Below are 20,247 nucleotides of genomic sequence, written 5' to 3'. Positions count from 1 at the left end.
TATAAATCAATTTGCAATTTACGTAGGTCTCCCTTAATCGTAGGGCAGAAACCTAATCCTTTACCAAGTAAGGAGAGCATATCTGACATCAATTGTTTATTCAATAAATTAATTACACTTATTTGTTGATCTATGAAGGGCCCTGAGTCTTCCTGTCCCAAGACCTCGTTTTCATCCCTCTTCTGAGTGTGGTATTTTCTTCTTCTACTTCCCCTCCTAGTTTGCCTGTTGTTTCTCTTCTTAGTTGTCGATTGCCTTGTTTTATTCTCAACATTTCCTGTAAAAAAGAACTCCCATTTGTGGGATCTGTGCTCGTGCTTGGTTCCCTAATGATATTATCAGATTCATGAAATGGTCCACTCCCCACAGAAGAGGAAACAGAAGTTAAAGATGACATTGACGGAGTTTTGATATTTGTCTGTTTAGCCAAATGGTCGTATTTTCTAGCAAAATTAAAAACTCTGCCATTGGAATAATCCCACTCATCTCTTTTTAACTTCCTCGCTTTCCTTTGTTTAATTGATTCTTGATATTGAGTTAAAATGTCATTAAGTATTTTATAATTTTTTCCTATTGCTTCCTGTAAACCAGTATCCTTAATATCTTGTTCCAATATGCCTATTTCCACTTGTAGCTTTGAAACTTTTCTGTCTGCATTTTCAATTAAAATGTCCATTAGTCTCATGGAACTTGATGTTAGTCCTTTATCCCACTGTGTTAATAGGACTGAATCCAAATCATCATATGTTGGGAAAATCTGCAGTCTGAGACCCCTTGGTATTCTGTTCAGTTTCCTATACTGTTTTAATGTCACCCCATCCCACCATCTTGACAATTCAGTCTTTTTTAACTTTTCCAATCTCAAACATTTCTTGGGATAAGCTCTGTTTGTGTATCTGATTCCCACTTTTCATAGCTTCCTGTACTGTATGACCTTCTGTAAGCTACTAAATAAAACTTCAGCTTCTTTTTCCCTCTCCATATTTTGAAATGTATCTAGAGAATCAAGACTTAGCAGCCTACTCCCACCAGATAAGCAAAACTAGATAAGGGAAGTTTTCTTGGAGTAATATGGAGCTTTCTGCCTAAATTCCCTGTTCACTATCCTGAAAGGTGCTCTGGCCAGGGTGAATACCTCCAAAAAGACCCTGTAATTCAGCAAAACAGGTTACTGAAAAAGTACAAACATTTACTAATAAGCACTCATTCAGCTAGTAAGATAATCACAAACAGCCGTATGCATACATTATCTCCATTAGAATACCACTAACAATGTATATCATTATAATTGAGTCACTAATTGAACAGTTGTAAGTCCAATTACCCAATCAATTCATCAAATGAATTTATCATGTGGTTTCAAATAGTCCATATAATATCCGTATGACAACCTCCTTGAACCTTGTAGTATATATGCAGATAAGAGTCATTAAATGTCCATTGAGTTATATAATCCACGTCACATCAGCAATTAAGTGTCCATTGAATTATGTATTCCAAGTAACAACAGCCAACATGTGTTTCGTCAGGGAAAATCTCCCACCAGACTTCATCAGGGCTGCGATAACATATAACACAAAAAATCTATTATTCTTGCTCTTGACTTATGTAGCTAATTGCAATGACCATGCGGTGTTCTGCGGGTGACAATCACATGCTAATCCAAAACAGAACTTAAATCTGTATAGTTTTAAATTTATCTTCTATTGTAATGACGTACAAAAAGTATCATAATAAGTGCCACACCAGGTACGGGTCAGTGATTCCATTTGTTATAGTGAAACTAGTGATAAAGTTCATCAGTATCATAAAACAACCTACCCCTAAATAGACATGCACACACCAGTGAGTAAGGTCATATTTAAAATTACACTGACCTTCATATAAATGGAAATCTTCATGTCCAAATTTAGACACAGATGTGATAATACTTCTTATTTCATGAGTAATTAGCCCCCATATCTGGGCATGGATTCTGCTCACTTTATCTAAAAACATCAACACTCAATATAATTACCATGTATACTCCATTGTCTGATTGTCTATTTGATCTCCTGATTTCCAAAATTAAGTATAAAAATCTACAAACATTTATCAGTACTATGTGTCACCAAACATCTATCTACTGAGTACCGTTTCACTGCAATCCTTCTCTTAGTTACTAGAAGGCTGTTGCAGTATATATTATTAACTGAATATTTTCTCATGTGTACCACTGGTTAGAATATCAAAGTCCTTCAAAAAGTGTATAAATATTTTAATCAATCGTCCCCCCAAAATTCCTCTTAATGCCTGTAACCGTATTGCATCACTGTGAACTCAGAAAAAACACAAAAAGAATAAAGCGGTAGCATATTCTATTATCTACCTTTCCACCATCCCCAAAGTGTAGCACACAATCTGTAAATTACTTACTTTCTAAAGGTCATTAGCCGCAATAGTCTCCTGTCTCAAGAACAGTGCGAGTACGCTCTAAATGGGCAACCGCGCCGAGCGTACGTTATTTAAATACATTGCTTCTGCATGTGTCAAGTTACGATCGGTGGCACACTTACTTTAGTCCTACATACATTTTTACAGCTCTCTGTCATTCAAAGAGATAAAAAGGGGACTAAACCTCCATGTCCTCATTAAGTATATTGTGAATTATACTTGTACATAACAATATTGCCAAGTAAGATACGTTTGCCTCAGATAATTATATAAATTGATCCCGTACAGTGAAATCAATTCCTGTTAAAGTGTTTGAAGTAAATTAAGAGCAGAATCACACCTGTTTCTCTTAATATCCACACTGTAAATATATTGATGCTATATAGGTAAATGTAATGAAACTTTCGATAATCAGTGTATCTTAGTAATACATTCTCAACCTTAACCCTTATTTTATGCAATGTGTGTGCATGCATACAGTATAATAAAGTACTCAACTGTCTATGTTCCCAAAAAATATTCCAATTCATGATCTGTATTTAAACCCTTCTCCACTGCCTGTAATTTCATAATCCAAACAGACTCCTTGCGCCTTAACTGCAATTCCCTATTTCCGCCTCTAGGGTTTTGGGGAACATGTTTTAAACCAAACAATTTAAAGTTCTGGTGGGTACTGTGATCAGTGCAAGACAATATGGGGGTCATTACAACATTGGCGGTATAAGGTGCTTACCGCCGTGCAGAAAACCGCCAATACACCGCCGCGGCAGACCGCCGCAGCTACTATGACACACATCTCGGAATCTGCCGAAATTCAGACACCCACACAACACCGCCACACCAAAGGTCAGCGATAAACATGTGGAAACAAATCCTCCACCTCCATGCCAACAGAAACACGCCCATGCTATTACGACCCACGAATCCACGCGGCGGTCTATTCCATTGGCGGTACACACCGCTGCGCTCAAAATACACACACAGCTCCAAAACACCGCCACATTGGACAATTCCAAATACACACACCTGAGACACATACACACACCACTCCCACACACCCAACACAATATAAAATACACACCCACATCAGCCACAAACCCCTACAACCAAAAATTCTGAGAGAAGGCGAGAGATAGAGCACAGCTATTGACAACCCCATCACACCGAGGCACACAACACCATCACCCACACAACATCCACGCACAAAACACCACATACCACTACACTCACCACACTAATCAACACATACACCACCCCACACATCACACACACCACCCCATGTCACGCCAAAGACACCCCCGCTTCTCGGAGGAGGAGCTCCGGGTCATGGTGGAGGAAATCCTACGGGTAGAGCCACAGCTATTTGGCTCCCAGGTACAGCACACATCAATAGCCAGGAAGATGGAGCTATGGTGAAGAATAGTGGACAGGGTGAACGCCGTGGGACAGCACCCAAGAAATAGGGAGGACATCAGGAAAAGGTGGAACGACCTACGGGGGAAGGTGCGTTCCATGGTCTCCAGGCACAACATCACGGTACAGCGGACTGGCGTCGGACCCCCACCTCCTCCCCCACAACTAACACCATGGGAGGAGCAAGTCTTGACCATTATGCATCCTGAGGGCCTCGGAGGAGTCGGTGGAGGATGGGACACATGTAAGTCAAATCTTAACTATCACTTCCCCCACCCTACCTGCATGCTATCACCCCCCCCACCCTCACACCCTCCCCTATCACCCAAAATCCTTACTAATCTACCCATGACACCAACCACCCATCCCAACACCAAGCCCTGCATGACACAACTAAGCATGCTCACCCCTCACCAAAGCATGCTCACGGCACATACCCAGAACACCCCCCCAACCATCATCACACAAGCCCCCACACAGGAATGCCTGCACTGGGGTTCACGCACACCCACCCATTGCACACCATGAAACACACACTTGCAATAATCATGTTCTTATACCCCTGCAGGAACCTGAAGGAACGTCACCACACCAGAGGGTCCAGACAACACCACTCCACCCCCAGAAGAGGCCCACAGTGACGACAGCAGCTCTGCCCCACTGGATCTTGATGACCAGCCCGGACCATCGTGGGCCTCAGGACAGTCAGTTCCCCTTGCCCAGCCACAGCCCAACACCGAGCTTCCACCCTCTGGTAACACCAGCACAGCACCCAGCCAGCGGGCCCAAACCTCCCTACCCAGGACAGGTCAATCAGCGGTGTGTCCACCACTACAGGGCACCCAGGCTAACCCACCACCCCAACAACAACAGGGACCTGGGGGCAGTGGTAGTGGGCACACGGTCCGGGGGACGGAGGCCCAGGAACATAGGGGAACTGGGAGGGCTGCTGTGCGACAGAGGGAGGACAGGCCAAGGGAACCCACTCTCCACGAGGCCCTATCCTCCATCATGGGAGCATATCACCACTCCCAGGAGACGATGGCAACGGTCCTGGACAAGTTGCAGGATACCCTGCGTCTGCAGGAGGAGCAGTATTTGGGGTTCAGGGAGGAGCTCAGGACCATCGGCTCCGCCCTGGGCACCATCGTAGGGGTGCTGACGGACATTCAAAAGATCTTGAGGGTCACCGTGGCACTCCAAGGGGTCCCTGACACTAGCCACGACGATGAACTGCCCACCACCTCCGCCAGCGCTAGTGGACAGGATGCCCCGCCACAGGACCATCACACCAGCACCCCACCCCCTGCAGACGGACAACCACCATGCAAGCGGTCTCTGAGATCCAGGAACAGGACAGAGCAAGATGGCAAGACCCCCACCAGGAAATGAGACCACCCTGATTGTCCTCCCACTGTCCCACTTTGTTACCCTCTCCATATTCGAACTGCCCCAGCTCCACTTCCAATGCCCAGAGGGCCAGTGCACCTGTGAGACTAATAGACTGGACTCTGCCATGGACATTCCTTCACCATCCCCCATCACCAGTTTACAACCCCCCTTCATTTTTTGAGCACTTAAATAAACACCCTTGAAACACAAAAAAAATCTGGAGTCAGTCTATAATTTGGAACTTTGTATTATCAATTACAGTGTCATAATGGGTTACCCATTGTAAGGCCAACATACCAATGTCACACATCACAAGCCCTTCAAGGATGCAAGCAGTTGACACGTAGGTTACCACACTTGTGAAACTGAAATGGAAGGGTACAACTCAATTAACAAATAGTGAGTGAAATGTAGGTACAGGATGGAGGTAGACGTGTGAAAGTTGATGTAATGTTAAACCAGAAAATGTTCTCACCTGTGTGTCACTGGAAATATTGCTGTATGACTGAATCCCTGTTGTCGTTTTCTTCTTCCTCAGCTTCATCCTCATCACTGTCCACAGGCTCCACAGCTGCCACAACACCGTCATCTGGATCATCCTCCTGCAGAAAAGGCACCTGGCGTCGCAATGCCAAATTATGGAGCATGGAGCAGGTGACGATGATGTCGCACACCTTCTTCGGTGAGTAGAATAGGGATCCACCTGTCATATGGAGGCACCTGAATCTGGCCTTAAGAAGGCCGAAGGTGCGTTCGATTACCCTCTTTGTCTGCCCATGGGCCTCATTGTACCGTTCCTCTGCCCTGGTCCTAGGATTCCTCACTGGGGTCAATAGCCAGGAAAGGTTGGGGTAACCAGAGTCCCCCAATAGCCATACACTGTGCCTCTGGAGTTGACCCATCATATCAGGGATGCTGCTATTCCACAGGATGTAGGCGTCATGCACAGAGCCAGGGAACATTGCATTAACCTGCGAGATGTACTGGTCTGCCAAACAGACCATCTGGACATTCATCGAATGATAAATCTTCCTGTTCCTGTACACCTGTTCACTCCTGTGGGGGGGGACCAGAGCTACATGGGTCCCATCAATGGCACCTATGACGTTGGGGATATGTCCAAGGGCATAGAAGTCACCTTTCACTGTAGGCAAATCCTCCACCTGAGGGAATATGATGTATCTCCTTACGTGTTTCAGCAGGGCAGCCAACACTCTGGACAAGACGTTGGAAAACATAGGCTGGGACATCCCTGATGCCATGGCCACAGTTGTCTGAAAAGACCCACTTGCAAGGAAATGGAGCACTGACACCACCTGCACGTCAGGGGCGATTCCAGTTGGATGGCGGATTGGTGACATCAGGTCTGGCTCCAACTGGGTACAGAGTTCCTGGATTGTGGCACGGTCAAACCTGTAGGTGACGATGACATGTCTTTCTTCCATTGTCAACAGGTCCACCAGCGGTTGGTACACCGGATGATTCCGCCATCTTCTCATTTGTCCCAGCTGACGGTGCCTAAGAAGGACAACAGCGAAGAACCAGTCACTATTCCTCCAGGTATGTACCCACAGTTACACACAAGACTACACCAGACAATAAACCCTTCCTGTATGTGTGTTAAGTATAGGCCTAGCTATGTGTGACGCAGTAGTAAATGAAGCCATGTGGGCCCCTGAAATGGCGGCTGCATGACCTCTAAACTGGGACAATGGGATTGTGGGGTAACTGCGCTGGCGTTGCACACTGTCGAGGTAGGCGGTCGTAGACCGCAGCGCAATGCTGCATTGGTTAACATTGGACCCTATGGGTCCCAGGAGCCAATGAACAGGTGCGCCGGCGGTGATGATGCGCCTCGCTGCTGACGTCAGCACTGCGGACGTCACCGCCATTTTATATCTGTTCAATCACTAGATACCTGACCTTCGACAGGAGAGGACCTAAACTGCTAGTGCTGCTGTGACCTCGGTCTGGAAGCGACGATGGCTGCTGCGTCTGGGCCCCTGCCTTCACTGCACAGGAGTTGGAGAAACTTGTGGATGGGGTCCTCCCCCAGTACATGCTACGCTACGGTCCTCCAGACCAACAGGTTAGTACACAGGGAGCAAGTTGTATGGGCTAGGCCTGGTGGAGAGGGCTGGGTGGAAGAGGGAATGGGCCAGAGTTCATAGAACATTAATGCATGTGAATGAATGGGCCACATGGTCAGAGTAGGGAGGGGGCCACTCACATCGACGGTGCAGTTGGTAATGACTGTTCCTCTTCCCTTGTGCATGTCATGTAGGTCAGCGCCCACCAGAAGAGGGACATTTGGTGTGCCATCGCCAAGGAGGTCCGGACCCTGGGGGCCCACCAGAGACGGGGCACCCACTGCTGGAAGAGATGGGAGGACATTCGCAGCTGCAGCAAGAAGACGGCGGAGGCTCAGCTGGAGATGTCCTCCCAACGTGGGAGGGGTGCCCGTCACACCATGACCCCCCTGATGTTCCGGATCCTGACGGTGGCCTACCCGGAGTTGGATGGGCGCTTGAGGATATCACAGCAGACACAAGGGGGTGAGTACAACCTCATTCTGTGGACTTTGTGTGCAGTGGAGGGGTCTGGGTGGGGGTGGTGGGCTGTGGGTGTCCCTAGGCCAGGGCGAGTTAGGTAGGCAAGGCCCCACCGTAATGTAGGCCATGTGGCACTCAACCCCACCTCAGCAGAGTGCCAAGTTGAGGTATAGTTGCCCCTGTGGCATCCATGTGCGCAGATTTCCACCATTGCATGTAGGCCATATCCCAGAAATTGCATGTGCAGAGGTCAGGAGCACGACGTAATGCATGGGGCTGCTGCGTCTGTCTTGTCCGCCAACGTTAGCGGTATGCTATGCACTAAAACTCTCTTTCTTCTGTCTCCCACCCTTTTCCTGCTCTCCCTGTCCTTTTGTACATCAGAATCATCAGGCGGAGGTACAGTGGCACCGGAGCACGAGGGAGCTGCATCCCACATGGCCATGGAGGGCCACACCACAGACTCTGAATGCACCAGTGGGACAGAGGGCGAGGGGAGCCCACGTCGGCCACCGGATCACCAACCAGCGACACGGACTCGTCTGCCTATGGGAGCTCCCTTGTGGTGGCGGTACCATCTGTGCGCCCCACTTCTACAGGTACAGCCGCCACCTCCCCTACCAGCACCCCCTCAGCGTTCGCCCCGTGCCCGCTCACCCGGGAGGGTGGGCATCACCTTCGCCCCAGGCACCTCAGGCCCTGCCCCTGTCACCCCTGCTGCCCTCAGTGAGGAGGCCATTGACCTCCTCAGGTCACTCACCGTTGGGCAGTCTACCATTGTGAATGCCATCCAGGGTGGAGAACGAGAGTTGCAACACGGTAATGCATTCCTGGAGGGCATTCATTCTGGTCAGACTGCCCTTCAGCGAACCCTGCAATCTCTGGCCTCTGCACTGATGGCAGACATTGTCCCTGTGTCCAGCCTCCCCCCTCCAACTTCCTCCAACCAGACCCAATCCCCTGTACCCCAGCCCATCCCAAGCACACCTACAGACCAGCATACACACAAGTCAACACACACAAGTAGCTCAAGCAAACATAGGCACCACACACACACCACAGGCACTCACGCAAGCCTCACCCACATACAGACACAGCAACATCCACTGTCTCCACTGTGTCCCCCTCCTCCTCTTCTCCCTCCTCCCTCGAAGTCTCGTCTACACACACACCTACATGCACCACATCTACAGGCACTAGGACTCGCACCAGGACACCCAGCACCACAAGCCGCTCACCTGCACTCACCACCTCCACTGCCATATACACGTCCCCTGTGTCCTCTCCCAGTGTGTCTGTGACGCCCCCTCCCAAAGTACACAAACGCCGGCAATCACTCACCCAACATCCATCCACCTCACAACAGCCTCCAGTACCTGCAGCTGCACCCAAAACACCTAAAGTGACACCTCCTACAACCACCTCCTCTTCCTCCACTCCCAGACCCCCTCCAGCTACCCATCCCAGTGTCCGTCAGAAACTGTCCCTATGTCAAATTTACCTTTTTGCCCCCCCCCCTCCAATTCATCAGTCCCGTCGTAGCACCTCAGCCAAAAAGCCTCCAGTACCAGTGGTGCGTGTTCCAGGTTTTTGGAGTGCACAACCACCAGGGCAGGCAGTAGGACCCGGAGCCAAGGCACTGGCAGCCCACCCCCTGTAAAGGCTCTGAAATTGGAGAGTGGACAACGGGACCGTGTTAAGACTCCTGGTGAGACAACAAGTGACATGGGATCGAAGGCGATTGGTGAGTCAGCTGTAACTCCCAAAAAGGTGGGGAAGGTCCAGAGGAAGTCTGCCCAGCCTGTTGTGAGTGTCACGGCGGAGAAGGGCGCCATCATTTCCGGCGGTCCAGACACAACCGCCAGCACCGTCGTCACTCGTCAGGAGACCACCGTCAGAGTCCCAGCCCAGGAGGGCCCAAGTATCGTCACTGGTCAGGAGACCCCCGCAGGAGTCCCAGCCCAGGAGGGCCCAAGTATCGTCACTGGTTCAGAAACCACCGCCGGAGTCACAGCCCAGGAGGGCCCAAGTATCGTCTCTGGTCCAGAGACCACCGCCAGAGTCACAGCCCAGGAGGGCACAAGTATCGTCACTGGTCAGGAGACCACCGCCGGAGTCACAGCCCAGGAGGGCCCAAGTATCGGCACTGGTCAGGAGACCACAGCAGGAGTCCCAGCCCAGGAGGGCCCAAGTATCGTCACTGGTCCAGAAACCAGCGCCGGAGTCACAGCCCAGGAGGGCCCAAGTATCGTTACTGGTCCAGAAACCACTGCCGGAGTCACAGCCCAGGAGGGCCCAAGTATCATCACTGGTCCAGAAACCCCTGCCGGAGTCACAGCCCTGGAGGGGCCAGGATGCCACAGCTCCGCTGGGCAATGATGGAACGTCATGCCACACACCAATGCCCATTGTAGGGATCGTCATGCCACACACCAATGTCCATTGTAGGGATTGTCATGCCACACACCAATGTCCAGTGTGGAGATCATCATGCCACACACCAATGTCCGTATCAGAACCGCCATGGCAAAGCACCGCTGAACAGTCCAGAACCGCCATGTCAAAGCACCACTGAACAGGGCATGCACCGCCATGGCAAAGCACCGCTGAACAGTCCAGAACCGCCATGTCAAAGCACCGCTGAACAGGGCAAAGACCGCCATGGCAAAGCACCGCTGAACAGTCCAGAACCGCCATGTCAAAGCACCGCTCAACAGGGCAAAGACCGCCATGTCAAAGCATCGCTGAACAGGGCAATGACCGCCATGTCAAAGCACCGCTGAACAGGGCAAAGACTGCCATGGCAAAGCACCGCTGAACAGTCCAGAACCGCCATGTCAAAGCACCGCTGAACAGGGCAAAGACCGCCATGGCAAAGCACCGCTGAACAGGGCAAAGACTGCCATGTCAAAGACCGCCATGTCAAAGCACCGCTGAACAGGGCAAAGACCGCCATGGCAAAGCACCGCTGAACAGTCCAGAACCACCATGTCAAAGCACAGCTGAACAGGGCAAAGACCGCCATGGCAAAGCACCGTTAAACAGTCCAGAACCGCCATGTCAAAGCACTGCTGAACAGGGCAAAGACCGCCATGTCAAAGCACCGCTGAACAGTCCAGAACCGGCATGGCAAAGCACCGCTGCACAGGGCAAAGACCGCCATGTCAAAGCACCGCTGAATAGGGCATGCACCGTGTAGGAATGAATGGACCGCCACATCAGGCATCCTTATCCCATGTGCAGCTGGGACAGTCACAGGACAGGAACTTTCACGGGGAGACTCATCCAGTCTGGGCACCAGTCCCCCTCCAGAACCAGTGGAGACGCATCTACTTGAGAGACTGTGGCTTTGCACTCCCCAGGATGGCACAGTGGGCAAACCACCCACTGTAAAGACTTGAGAGACTGTGGCTTTGCACTCCCCAGGATTGAACAGTGGGCAAACCACCCACTGTAGAGACTTGAGAGACTGTGGCTTTGCACTCCCCAAGATGGCACAGTGGGCAACCCACCCACTGTAGAGACTGTGGCTTTGCACTCCCCAGAATGGCACAGTGGGCAAACCACCCACTGTAGAGACTTGAGAGACTGTGGCTTTGCACTCCCCAGGATACATCAATGGGCATGGAGCCCCGTCGTGGATCTGGCTTTGCCTTCATCTGGCTGAGGTGCCCCTCCTTCCCTTCCCCCTGAGGTGCCTGTAGTGTTTCTATCTGATGCCCCGGCAGTGTTCTCTCCGATTTTGGTCAGGTATCTATTGTGGGCCTCGCCCATGCAGTTTTGGACTGTTGGTGCACGGACATTGTTGTGTACATATCTGCACTACTTCTCGGATTCTATGTGTAAATAAGAGTGATTTTGAGATATATATCTGTATATTTTTGTATGACATGTATATTGGCACATTACAATGTTTGCCCGAATTTCGCATTGTCTTTGCATTCTTCCGGGGGGATTGTGGGTTGTTAATGTGATTTTTGTGACTGCATTGGTGTGTATGTTGTATAATGCGAGGGTGGGGGTGGGGGTGTTTGGTGGGTGTCCCCCTGACTTTTGCCCCCTCCTCCCCCGTGTCATAGATGCAGTACTCACCGGTATCTTCTGTGCCTACATAGCTGTTGGTCGTAAAGGAGCAGAAAGACAAGGGCAGGGAGTATTTGTAATTCCGGCTACATGGTGTCCTCCTTCCTCGTGGGATGTGTTCAGGTGAGCGTTTTCCTATTGCAGAAACTGTTTCCGCCGTGTTTTTATCCACGGTGAACCCGCCCCGGAAAGGGTGGCGGATTGGCGGGTTGTAATAGTGTGGCCGGTACATTGGCTCCCGCCTGTCTGTTGGCGGTAACCGCCGCGCTGCTTGTCTGTACCGATGTGGCGGGTGGTGTGTTAAAGTGGCTGTCTTTATTGGGGGTTTCCGCCAGGGTCGTAATTCCATTTATTTGTCCGCCGGCCTGTTTGCGGTATTACCGCACCTTTAACACCGTCCGCCAGGGTTGTAATGACCACCTATATGTTGTAGAATAGGGTATCTCTCGTCCCTTTGTTTTAGTGCCCTTAGATGTTCACCAATTCTTACCCTGAGTGGTCTTATTGTACTCCCAACATATATGCATTCACATTTACATTTTATAATGTAAATTATGTAGTTAGTACCACAAGTCATATGTGATCTAAGTCAATATATATTCCCACACCAGTCAACGTATTCTGTTGTGCCATGACAGGCCCATTTACACACACCACAATGACCACAGTTGAAAAAACCTTCAGTCTTTGCTGTAAGTCAATTTCCCTTGATCTTAGTTTTTGAGTAACTTCGACACAATATATTTTGCAAGGATCTTCCTTTCCGATATGTGATCGATGGACCTGCTGGCAGGATAGTATTCAAGATATTGTCCTTTTTGAGGATATTCCAATGTCTTTTCATCATCTTCTGCATTACATATGCACTGTCATTAAAATCTGTAATCAAGCGAATTTTGTCGGTATTCCCATCACATTGCTTGGAGTGTGGTGATAAAGTCTTTGATCTCTTGATTCTCTTAATCCGTGTTTGTGCAGCTTCAACGATCATAACCTCTTTTTTCAAAGCGTGATTGCATGTCTTGAATACATTTTTCAAAGTCATCCTCTTTGCTACAGTTACGTCTTGCTCTTACTAGCTCACCAAAGGGGATTGCTTGAATTTAATGTTTTGGGTGCTCACTGGATGCATGTAATATTGCATTACAAGAAGTGGGTTTTCTGAACAATCTACTGTGAATCTGATTATCATCAACAAATAATTCCACACCCAGAAATTCTCTAGTGTGTTCACTATATTTATATGTAAATCTAATATTCACATCATTCATATTTAAATATTCACAAAATTCAATGAGCTGTATTGTATGTCCCGTCCATATCATGAAACAGTCGTCAGTGAATCTTGTCCAATATAGTATATATTCTTGCCAATCCTTGGCACCAGGTCCCAGATCCACTTCTCCTCAAACCACCCCATAAAGAGATTGGCATAAGAAGGGGAGAATCTGGCTTGCATCGCTACTCCTTGTTTCTGTCTATACCATTAAAAAAGAATACATTATGATTTAGAATTAGATCCACCATTTCCAGGATCATCTATGTGTGTTCAAGTAGGCTAACTGATCTACGGTTTAGCATATATCTCAATGCCTCAAGCCCTATCTTGTGTTCAATACTAGTATATAATGGCACACACACCCATGTGAGGTAATGGGACCAGCCACACTGCATGTGGAGCACTCTGGACACCAAGCTCTTTCTGGAACCAGTGGAGATTCACATCCACTACCTCAGTCCTTGGAAGGATGAAGCACTCTGGGCACCAAGCCCCCTCGAGAATCAGTGGAGAAAGACATCCACTACCTCAGTCCTTGGCAGGATGAAGCACTCTGTGCACCAAGCCCCCTCCAGAACCAGTGGAGAAAGACATCCACTACCTCTGTCCTTGGCAGGATAAAGCACTCTGGGCACCAAGCCCCCTCCAGAACCAGTGGAGATTCACATCCACTACCTCAGTCCTTGGCAGGATGAAGCACTCTGGGCACCAAGCCCCCTCCAGAACCAGTAGAGACTGTTATCCACTTGAGAAACTGTGGCTTTGCACTCCCCAGGATAGAGCAGTAGGCAAACCACCCACTGGAAAGACTTGAGAGACTGTGGCTTTGCACTCCCCAGGATAGAGCAGTGAGCAAACCACCCACTGGAAAGACTTGAGAGACTGTGGCTTTGCACTCCCCAGGATAAAGCAGTGGGCAAACCACCCACTGGAAAGACTTGAAAGACTGTGGCTTTGCACTCCCCAGAATACTGCAGTGGACATGGAGCCCCCTTGTGCAGCAGTGGCGTCTTGCGTTCATCCAGCTGAGGTGCCCCCTCCCCTTCCCCCTGAGGTGCCTGTTTAATTTCGATCTGATTCCCCATCAGTGTTCTCTCCGTTTCGTGTCTGGTATCTTGTGTGGGCTTCGCCCATGCATTTTGGGACCACTGGTCCACGGACAATTACTGGTACACTATCCGGACTTGTGTAGTTGGTGTACATATTTGTAAATACTGATGATTTTAATTCTGGCCTATCTGATTTTTCGATGATTACACTTGTTACAATAATTTAATTTGGTCCTTGCATTATTCCAGGGGGTGACAGGGTGTAAATGTAATGTTGCTGCATGTATTTGTGTGTATGGTGTTGTGGGTGAGGGTGGGGGTGGGGGAATGGCAAGTTGCGTGTGTGTGTCACTCTCTTTTCCCTCCCCACCATCCCTGTGTTGTAGGTGCAGTACTCACTCTGGTCGTCGACGGCGTCTGTCCTGCTCCTGATAGAGCAGGAGGAAGACCAGCATGGGCAGTATGTGTAACTTGGGCTCCATGGCGTCCTGGTTACTCGTTGGGTGTCGAGAGGTGAGTGGTTTCCCTTCTGTTTACTGTTTCTGCCATGCTTTTGATAGCGTTGGTTCTGCCCTGGAAAAGGTGGCGGATAGGCGAGCTGGAATACAGGGGTGGTACTTTGCCCTCAGCCTGTCTGTTGGCGGTGACCACCGCGCTGTTTGTTTCTACCGCCGTGGCAGCCGGAGTGTTAAAGTGGCTGTCTATGTTGGCGGTTACCGCCATGGTCGTGATTCCATTTTTTTCCCGCTGGCTTGTTGGTGGTATTACCGCTGCTTTAACCCCGACCGCCAGGGTTGTAATGAGGGCCTATGTTTTACTATGAAAATAAGAAGTTTTAGACCTGACAGCCTTAGGGTGATTACCCCAACTTTTTGCCTGGCTCCCTCCACTTTTTGACACTGTTTTTGCTGGTTTTAGGACTCTGTGCACTTTACCACTGCTAACCAGTGCTAAAGTGCATATGCTCTTTCCCTTAAAACATGGTAACATTGGTTCATACTCAATTGGCATATTTGATCTACTTGTAAGTCCCTAGTAAAGTGCACTACATGTGCCTAGGGCCTGTAGAATGAATGCCACTAATAGGCCTGCAGCACTGGTTGTGCCACCCACATAAGTAGCCCCTTAACCATATCTCAGGCCTGTCATTGCAAGGCCTGTGTGTACAGTTGCACTGCCACTTCAACTTGGCATTTAAAATTACTTGCCAAGCCTTACACTCCCCTTTTTGTGCATATAAGCCACCCTAGGTAACCCAGAGTGCAGGGTGCTGTGTAGGTAAAAGGAAGGACATATATCTGTGTGTTTTAGATGTCCTGGTAGTGGAAACTCCTAAATTCGTTTTCCACTGCTATGAGGCCTGTTCCTTTCATAGGCTAACATTAGGGCTACCCTCATAAACTGTTTGAGTGGTAGATTCTGATTAGAAAGGTCACATTTAATATGGCCAGAATGGTAATGCAAAATCCTGATGACTGGTGAGGTTGGATGTAATATTACTATTTTAGAAATGCCACTTTTAGAAAGTGAGCATTTCTCTACACTTAAAATCCTTCTGTGCCTTACAGCCAAAAAGACTTAGGCGGTCATTATGAACATATCGGAAACAACCGCTGTGTTCATGCTCGTGGTCAAAACACTGACCGCCAGCGACCCTGGAACCCCGCCGGCCACATTATGAACTTTTCTGTGAGCCTGTGGGTGGAAACTTGTTTCTGCCCGCCGGCTCACAGAAAGGCTCGGCCGTGACATTTGTCGATGCCTCTGTGCGGCAGGTGCAGTTTCACCCGTCGCGCAGATCACTGCCCGAAAATCAGGCAGTGAACTGCACTACGGGGCTCTGCACCGGGGCCCCTGCACTGCTGAATGCAAAGTGCATGGGCAGTGTAGGGGCTCCCATGGATGCCCCGGGGCACCCCCTCAGCCAGCCTTTTCCTGGCGGGATATCCCCCCAGGAAAAGTCTGGCGGAAAATTAAACATAATCCGCACAGTAGCGCAGCTACCCTGGCGGATGGTGTCTCAACCTGCCGCCAGGCTGCCTGACGGCGGGAGCCTGGCAGTGGGTGACGGCTGCCGCTGGCGGCCATCACCATGTGTATTATATGGCAGTTCGGCCCGCCATGCCGGCTGGCGGCTTCAGCTGCCACTGCCGGCATGACGGGCCGAACCGCCATGTTCATAATGAGGGCCTTAATCTCTGCAAAGAAACTCCATGGGTGGCAAAAATCGACGCACAGCCTGCCAGAATCGACACACAGCCTGCCCAGCATTGAGAAAATCATTGCACTGCCGAACCGAAACGACGCAGCCCGGCTCCCCAGTGGAGATTGACGTAGCACCAGCGTTGCGTCCGGAACTTTGGTGCACAACCCACCGGATCGACGCATCGGGGTACCAGAACCCAGCGCCTGTCTTGCTGCAAGAGGAATCGACGCATCACCAGCTGTGCAACAGAAACTTCCCCGCATCGCCCACCGGATCGACGCAGCAACTGTGACTTCGTCCAGCACGCCCAGTATTTCCACCCATTGTCCCTGGGCATCAAAAGACTCCGCATCGCAAAGAAGATTTAAGCCTGCCAGCCCGAATTCAACGCAAAGCCTTTGCCGCATGGAAAGGAATCGATGCCTCGTCTGTGTGCGCCCGGAAATCCAAAGGACATCCTTCATTTTCCAGGCATCTCCTCCTCTGCGATCTTTGTGCATGTAATTTAGACGCAAACCAGGTACTTTATGCTTGTGAGAGTACATTGTTGCTTTTAAGAACTAAAGACTCTTCTAATCATTTCAAAAATTATTCAATGTGTACTTATCAAATCTTGATCATTTTGACCTGCATTTCAGATACATATCTTATATTTTTCTAAATCTGTGTGGTGTCTTACAGTGGTGTCCTCACTATGTTATTGCATGATTGCATGATTTATTACACAAATTCTTTACACATTGCCTTCTAAGTTAAGCCTGACTTCTCAATGCCAAGCTACCCGAGGGTGAGCACAGGATAATTTGGATTGTGTGTGACTTACCCTGACTAGCATTGTGGTCCCTACTTGGACAAGGATGTATACCTCTGCCAACTAGGGACCCCATTTCTAACATTTGGTATCAGCGGTGGGATAGGACTTGTATTTGTGCAGTAAGAAACAACAGCTATCTGTACACAGTTGAAGGTCAACATTATTTTTTCTCTTTTTTTGCAATTTCATTTTCCTGTTTGCCAGGTTAATCAAATCGTCATACAACATGCCTCTGGCTGGGTCTCAGGTAGGAGCTAGAGAGTTTGACCTAGCCAAACTGGAGACATACAATGTTGGCCAGCTCAAGGGGTTCTGCAATGGGATGGAAGTACCTACCCGGGTGCCTCCAGTAAGGAGGAGTACCATAACGTGCTGTGGGCCTGGGCAGAAGCCCATTCACAAGATAACGTTGAGGTGGAGGAGCCAGAGGATGGGCCCTCACAGGATTTGCCTCCAGCAGTGGGGGATGTTACCACTGGAATTGGGCCCCCTGGTAAACCTGGGAGCAGTTTATCTAGCCATGGCCTGACTGCAGAGGACAGAAAGGAGGAGACATAATTCCAACTACAATTGAGAAAATTAAGGCTGTAGGAAAAGAAAGCAGAGAGAGAAGCGGAAGCCAAACAAGCTGAGGCTGAAAGGGCTTTGGCGGAGAAGAAAGTTCTGCTGGCTCATGAATTGAGTGTCAAAGAGCTGGATATCAAAGCTAGACAGTCTGAGTCCAGCAGTGATGGTAGCAGCATACCTGCAGGAACTGCTGGGGACAATAAGATTTGTATACCCAATAATGTGGCGCCAAGTTATGTGGCGGGAGATGACATTGATAAGTGGTTGGATGCTAATGAAGTTGCACTAAGGGCTTAGAAAAAAGACTGAAGCCTCATTTTGAGAGGTCGGAAGTCAACATGCTTCTGGTGACAGATGAGGGTATGGAAGAGGAGAGTGAGTCTCTCCCCGACTTCCTCTCTGGCAAAGAAGGCGATGGGTCAGTGGAGGGTGTCAGTCTCTCTGACTCCCCGACCCTAGACCAGACAGGGGACTGCTACGAGTTATTGCAGCAGTTCTCTTCCCTGTTTTCCCTCACCCATGGACTCACACACTTGTATGTCCATCACATTGACACAGGAGACAGTCCCCCTATGAAGAATAACATTTACATAAGGTGCGGTCCAGTATTAAGGAGGAAGTTACCAAGATGCTGGCTCTTGGGGTAATAGAGAAGTCCAGCAGTCCCTGGTCCAACCCAGTGGTGTTAGTTCCCAAGGCTTCTGCTCCCAGTGCCAAGCCAAACCTTTGGTTCTGCGTGGACTACCGGGGTCTCAACTCTGTAAAAAAAAAAGATGCTCACCCCATCCCCCAAGCTGATGAGCTTGTGGACAGGCTAGGCGCTGCCAAGTTTCCTAGCACCTTTGACCTCATGTCAGGTAACTGGCAGATCGCCTTGACTGAAGGGGCAAAAGAGAGACCAGCTTTTTCTACTCTTGAGGGTCATTACCAGTTCTGGGTCATGCCCTTTGGACGGACAAATGCCCCCGCTACCTCCCAACAGTTGGTTAATGGTGTCCTGCCTGGAAAGGGTGCTTTCTCTGCAGTCTATCTAGTCGACATCTCCGTCCATAGTTCCATCTGGGAAGAACACCTGCTCCACCTCAAGGAGGTGTTTCAGGCCCTGCAACAGGCAGGCCTGACTATCAAAGCCAGTAAGTGACAGATTATTCAGAGTTCCGTGGTGTACTTGTGACACCTAGTAGGTGGTGGCAAGGGGAGCCCCTCCAGGCCAAGATTGAAACAATCAAGGCTTGGCAACCACCTAGAACCCAGACATAGGTGAGATCCTTCTTAGGTCTCACCGGATACCACAGAAGATTGGTTAAGGATTATGGCACCATTGTGGCCCCCTTAACAGAGCTCACATCCAAGAAACAACCTAGGTTGGTGAATTGGACAAAGTCTAGTCAGAAAGCCTTTGACTCCTTGAAGGAAGCCATGTGCACGGCACCCATACTCAAGGCCTCTGACTACTCCAGAGAATTCATTGTGCAGACACATGCGTCAGAGCATGACCTAGGGGTGGTCCTAGAACTGCTGAATGAGGAGGGCCTAGACCAACCAGTAGTCTTTATTAGCAGAAGACTATTACCAGGGGAACAGAGGTGGAGTGCTATTGAAAGAAAAGCATTTGCTGTGCTATGGGCACTGAAGAAGCTAAGACCATACCTGTTTGAGACTCACTTCCGGGTTCAGACAAACCACGGGCCCCTCAGATGGCTCATGTAGATGAGGGGTGAAAATCCTAAACTTTTGAGATGGTTAATTTCCCTACAGGGGATGGACTTTACAGAGGAGCATGCCCCGGGGACTGACCATGTCAATGCTGATGGCCTTTCCATATACTTCCGTCTTAGCGATGACAGCGATGACAGCTCCCAAGGCTGGAAGGGACACATGTTAGACCTGACACCCTTAGGGTAGTCACCTCCAACTGTTTGCCTGCCTCCTTCTACTTTTTGACACTGTTTTTGCTGGTTTTAGGACTCTGCGCACTTTACCATTGCTAACCAGTGCTAAAGTGCATGTTCTGCCTCCCTTAAAACATGGTAACATTGGTTCATACCCAATTGGCATATATGATCTATTTGTAAGTCCATAGCAAAGTGCACTGCATGTGCCCAGGGCCTATAGAGTGAATGCTACTAGTGGGCCTGCAGCACTGGTTATGCCAACCACATAAGTAGCCCCTTAACCATGTCTCGGGCCTGCCATTGCAAGGCCTGTGTGTGCAGTTTCACTGCCAATTTGACTTGGCATTTAAAAGTACTTGCCAAGCCTTAAACTCCCCTTTTTCTACATATACGTCACCCCTAAGGTAGGCCGTAGGTAACTCAGAGGGCAGGGTGCTGTGTAGGTAAAAGGCAGGATATATATCTGTGTGTTTTATATGTCCTGGTAATGGAAAACTCCTAAATTCATTTTCCACTGCGGGGAGGCCTGCTCCTTACATAGGCTAACATTAGGGCTACCCTCAT

The sequence above is a fragment of the Pleurodeles waltl genome, chromosome 11 (genome assembly GCF_031143425.1).
Source record: "Pleurodeles waltl isolate 20211129_DDA chromosome 11, aPleWal1.hap1.20221129, whole genome shotgun sequence".
Classification (NCBI taxonomy): domain Eukaryota; kingdom Metazoa; phylum Chordata; class Amphibia; order Caudata; family Salamandridae; genus Pleurodeles; species Pleurodeles waltl.
The sequence above is the reverse complement of the archived record's forward strand: the minus strand, read 5'-3'. Positions refer to the sequence as shown.